Source organism: Cupressus sempervirens, chromosome 3 (assembly GCF_028749045.1).
Source record: "Cupressus sempervirens isolate cs-2001-9-10 chromosome 3, ASM2874904v1, whole genome shotgun sequence".
In the NCBI taxonomy this organism is placed as follows: domain Eukaryota; kingdom Viridiplantae; phylum Streptophyta; class Pinopsida; order Cupressales; family Cupressaceae; genus Cupressus; species Cupressus sempervirens.
The window spans coordinates 131,779,100-131,785,165 of record NC_143120.1 but is presented as its reverse complement, the minus strand read 5'-3'; positions in this window follow the sequence as shown (position 1 = coordinate 131,785,165).

Below are 6,066 nucleotides of genomic sequence, written 5' to 3'. Positions count from 1 at the left end.
AGAATTTTTTTGGCATTTTTGAATGATCTTTTGAAATTTTTGGTCATTTCGGATATTTTTGATTTTTTTTTTGTAGTTTTAGGCAATTTTTGATTTTTTTGGTAATTTTGGATATTTTTGGATCTATGGGGGTGAAACAGAGGATGTGAGTGAGATTTGGTGGAATACGGGGGTAACCAGGACCATGTGAGGTACCTAAAGAGACAATGAAGGATGTTTACGATGCCAAATGGGTTGATTGAGGGCTAAAATAAATATTGGAGATCATTAGCCAAGGTGGATAGCAGAGATGCACATTGATTTTCCTGCAATTCATGTCTATGTTATCTCAATACATAATCAGACTCCTTGTTTTGCTGAATTTGTTGTGCTCCTTGCTGTTGCTGTTAGACTAGCTATCTCCATTGTTGTGAACTACATTTGATGCCAAAGAACCATGGAATTGTGACCCACAAGTGTTTCTTGAATCCTACTACTCTCACTTCTAGCCCTAGTTCAGTCTTTGCTTCTTGGTATGAATAGGGGCTATTGCATGAACATAAAAAGAACTGTGGGTGTACATTCAATCAAGGAAAAGGGCTTTGATTTGCTCTTGTTACTGTTATTGATATTGCTATTATGAGCTCTGTTTCCCTTGCTCTACTGTTGCTGTCATACTGGCTATTTCTACTACTATGAACCACATTTGATGCCAAAAAACCTCAGAACTATAACCCACAAGTGTTTCTCAATTGGGTATGTGTGAAATTAACTTGGCAATACTTGAAACAAGCAAAATTTGTCTGGAGATGGTCACTTGAGGGTTGTCTTGGCTATTTTTCAGCATTGAAGGACTTGTGTTGTTTAGGGAAGTCCAAAAGTGCTATCTATCACCCCTTTTCAAAGCAGAGGTGGAATTCCCACTTCTTTTGTACTTTTTTTTTGGTATTTTTGATTTTTGATTTTTTTTGGTAATTTTGATGTTTTTCTCAAAGCTTTTAGACATAAAACTATTTGAGATGGATGCTATTGATAGGTTCTACTAATTCTGTACCATCACAATTTGAAAGTTGATAAGTACCAATCCCAAAGGATTGTGTGATAAGGTAAGGACCGAGCCTGTTGGCCTCTTATTTTCCTTTCTTTTCCCTTCTTGCTTGGTTCTTAAGGTTTTCTCTAAGCACTAGGTCACCAACCTGGAAGACATGAGGTTTGACCTTTTTGTTGTAATGCCTAGATAATCTATTCTGATACAATTTGAAATGTTCATGTGCTATACGCTAATGTTCTTCTAACAACTCTAGCTGTTCTAGATGGGCCACTTTGTAATCCTCATCTAACGATGGGATCTCAACCTCTAAAGGGAAAATAGCTTCACAGCCTAAACCAAATAGAAGGGTGTTGCACCTGTAGGCATCTTAACACTCATCCTATAGGCCCAAAGGGTAGGGTTCAACTACAAATTCCAATCCCTACCAATATCATTGACAATTCTTTTGAGAATGTTGATGATGGTTTTGTTGGTAGCCTCTGCTTGGCCATTGCCTTAGGGATAATAAATTGATGAAGAATGGAGTATAATGTGAATTTTTTCACATAATTCATTAATTATTAAGTTTTTAAAGTACAAGGCATTATCCATGAGAATGGCATGAGGTATGCCAAACCGAAAAATGATATGGTTGAGAATAAAAGAGGAGATCTATTTTCCCATAGAGTTGGAAAGTGGTTCCTCTTTGACCCACTTGGTGAAGTATTCGGTGGCGGTGATAATCCATCTATGCCCACCGGAGGAGAGTTGATGGATGGCTCCAATCAAATCAAAACCCCACTGATAAAAAGGCTATGTTGTGGCCAAAGGGTTTAGCTCTTAGGCTGGTGCATGAATAAGGTTACCATGAATTTGACATTTTTTGTAGGTTTTGACATAGTCAATAGAATCATTTTCCATGGTTGGCCAAAAATAGCCCATTCTAAGAATCTTCTTTGCTAATGTGAACCCACTGGAGTGTGACCTGCAAATCCCTGCATGGACTTCTTGTAGAGTGACTCTAGACTCATCCTTTTCAAGACATCTAAATAAAGTACTATCAAGACCTTTCCTATACAACATATCAGCCACCAAGGTGTAATGAGAGTCTTGTTGAATGAAATTTCATTTTTGGTTACATGAGAGATTAAATGGAATGGTGTTATCACAAAGGTAAGTGATAATTGGATTGTACCAAAGGGAATCAGGAGCATTTAGGTGGTAGACGATAAGGGAATTAGGTTGAGTAAATGCAGGTTGAACCACCTCTTACACTAGGAATTCATACCGCTTGTGTTGTTTCAGAAGCTGAAGTAAGGAGGCCAAGGTGGCCATAGCATCTATGCTCTGTTCCTTTCTTTGGGAATTTGTTCAAAAGTAATGTGAACAAAACATGCCTTGAGTGTATCAACTATATGTTTATAAGGAAATAATTTTTCATCTTTGGTCTGATAAGTGTCGATAATTTGATTGGTGATTAATTAGTAGTCTCCATAAACCTCTAGGTCTATCAGTTTCCATTCCAAAGCTACCTTGAGACCCAAGGCCAAAGCTTCATATTCAGCCATGTTGTTGGTGCAAGGGAAGAGAAGTTTGTAAGATTTAGGGATGGTAACATCAAGTGGCGTGATGAACAAAATATCAGCACCTAACCAATGGTGTGTGTAGGAACCATCAAAATAGAATTTCCATGCTTCTGGCTCTATCTGAAGGATGTGCATATCAGGGAAATCAACTAAGATAGGATTGGAACTTTCTATAGGTGCATCTGCCAATTGATTGACAATGGCTCATCCTTTTATCACCTTCCTATCAACATACTCAATGTCAAATTTGCTTAGGATCATCACCCATTCAGCTGGTCTACCCTTTAATGCTATCTTGTTGAGAAGGTATTTGAGAGGATCAATTTTGGAGATGAGCTTGACTTTGTGTGTTAGGAGATAATAACATAGTTTTTGGGAAGCAAAAACTATGGCTAGGAAAGCCTTTTCAATGAAAGAATAATTAAGCTCATAGTTGACCAAGGTACGACTAATGTAGTAAATAGCTCGTTCTTTTCCTTGGTCATTTTCTTGCACCAGGAGGGCTCTGATTGATTTATCTATTATAGAAATATACAATAGTAATGGTTTGTGTTATACTAGAGGTACCAACATAGGAAAATTCATCATATAGGTTTTAAGTGTTTCAAAAGCCTTCTGACACTGATCATCCCACTTAAAATTTATATCTTTATATAAAAAGTGTGTGAAAGGTATACACTTTTCTGCCAACTGAGAAATGAACCAAAAAATTGATTGAAGCTTACCTTGAAGAGAGCATAATTTATTTAGGTTCTTTGGAGGTTGCATACTAATTATGGCTTGTACCTTCTTGGGGTCAACTTCTATCCCTTTGGTTGAGACAATGTATCCTAGGAGCTTGCCTGATTTTATGCCAAAAGAACATTTCTTGGGATTGATCCTGACCTTGAACACTTCTAGGTGGGTGAATATTTTGGCCAGTATGGGAAGATGTTCTTCTTGACTATGGGATTTGGCAAGAATGTCATCCACATAATCTTCCATGAACATATGCATCATATCATGACATATAGTGGTCATGGCTCGTTGATAGGTAGCCCCAGCTTTCTTTAACCCAAAGGGCATTAAATTCCAACAAAATGTGCCCTATGCACAAGTAAAAGCTATTTTATCTTGATCTTTCGGTGCTATTCTGATTTGATTATACCCAAAAAAATTGTCCATGAGTGAAAACATGGAATGACTTGCTGTCAGATCAACAATGGTGCTAATATTAAGGAGGGGAAAGTCATCTTTAGGACATGCTTTGTTTAAATCCTGGAAGTCAATACAGATGCATATGCTGTCATTCTTCTTTGATATGGGGATAATGTTGGATATCAATGATGCATATGCCAAGGGCCAGATGAAATTGGTGCTGATTAATTTTTCCAATTCTGCTTTGACTAACAGGGCTATATGGGGATGCATGTTTTTGAGTTTTTGTTTTACTGGCTTGACCTCTAGAGAAATGTTAAGATGGTGGAGGATTAAGGTCGGGTCTAAGCTGAGCATGTCCACATAAGACCATGTGAAGTTTATCTATCTTTCTTTAAAGAATTCAATGAATTCCTTCCTTTCTTTTGGACTCAAGGACTATGCCAAATAAATGACCTTTGGTTCTTGTTCTATGCCAATGTTTACTAGTTTTGTTGGCTCAACCAAAATATAAGATTTCTCCTTGAAATGTTCAAGTAGGGTATCAATTACCCCATCCACGGGTGCCATGGTTGGGTTTTCACCTTGGGATGCATCACTTTTGTTTGTTTCCATTTTTTTTAAAGATTAACCATAACTTGGTGGTGGTCGATAAGGTTTGAGGATGCTTTCCCTACTCTAGTGTGACTAAGGTGATTGATACCCAACCCAACCATATGCTCTTCTTTTGTTCTTCATTGACGAGATGGTTCAACTGTGTTAAGGTAGATGAAAACTTCATGGTCAGTGTCAAAATGAGGGAGGTGATGAGGCTCGATTGTATCCTAATTAATGAGTTCAGGATGGACTAGGGAAAGCAATTTATAGTATGGGAAGGGTTTAGCAGGTTTAAAGACATAACTTCATTGGATGGCTCATATGCTATATCCATTACATCTATGACATGGACTTCTTCTAGAGTGTTAGGGAAAGTAGAGCTTGTGAGAGACTCGTAGTAATCATCTTCAACTTCTACTAGAAAGAAGTCAAGGAATAATATTTGAAATTGAAACCCTTCAATGTGTTCATCATATTCTAAGCCACCCTAATGTACTCTATTTCTTAGTGAAGTGAATCTTGAACTATGAGTTGTTATTTGTATAGCCAAATTGTTAGGGGTGGGTATGTGGACAACATCCCATTCTTTATCATGGAGAGATTCCTTAGATAATGACTCAAATTCCCATTTAGTAGAATCATCATTATCTTCATTATTGGAGGTATTTATGGGTGGTTCTTCTACAGAATGTGAACTAGAGAGGGACAAATTCACATTTATGATATTAGTTGTTTTTGGGGTATAATTGTCCTTTTTTTTTTGGGTACCCACACCAAGGTAGAAGAGGAAGGATCATTATGCTTCGAGCTAGCTTTGAAAGAGGTTTGCACCTTGTCTTGTCCATCATACCCTACCCCTATTTTAGATTTATTAGACCTGAACTATGCCATTAGAGGTTTGATGATACTTGTCCCTTTCCCCAAGGGACCATCTCCCATGTATCCCATCTTTTTCATTAGGTTAAAGCCCTTTCCGTGTAGGTGGGAGGAGATGTCAATGTTCTATTGATTGATGTCTTCCACTAAGTTTGGAGGTGTGCCACTTGATTTTATAAAATGTGCATGATATGGCTTGGTGGGTGACAGTTTTCCATGAGACCCCAGAGAAAGTGGGGGATCAAATAGGGAGACTGAGTACTTGCCTACCTCTTTACAGTGTAACTTACACTTTCTATCAAATTCTTTCATCAGTTTATCCATTTTTTCATAGTGTTGTTGTTTAGGATCTTTTGATGATGATGAAAGTGAAGGAGTGGAGGGACCCAAACAAACCACTTTCTCTTTACCCTTATTTGATGTTGATGAGTTGTTGCTCATTTGGTTAGTAGAGTCTGAAGTGCTTGTAGCTGTGGACTGGTTGATGCCATCTATTGGTGTGTCAGCTTCTTCTTTGTTATAAGGGACAAGTGAATTACAATACTTGACAAAGTGTTGATCTTTGAGTATGGTCACCTCTTGATCCATGTAAAGAAATTTAAGGCACTAGTGGTAGGTGGAGGGAATGAATTGCATGTCATGAATCCATGGTCTTCCCAATAGGATGTTATAAGTTAATTGTAGGTCTAAGACCAGATAGATAGTTGCTTTCACAACCGGTCCTATCTGATTGGTAATATGACCATGCCTTTGGAGGATCTTTCTTCATCATCATAAGCCTTGATGGTAATCTTTTTCTCAAGTCAAAAACATCCTCTGTGTGCCTGAGGGATTTCACTAAATTGAGCATGCAAATATTGA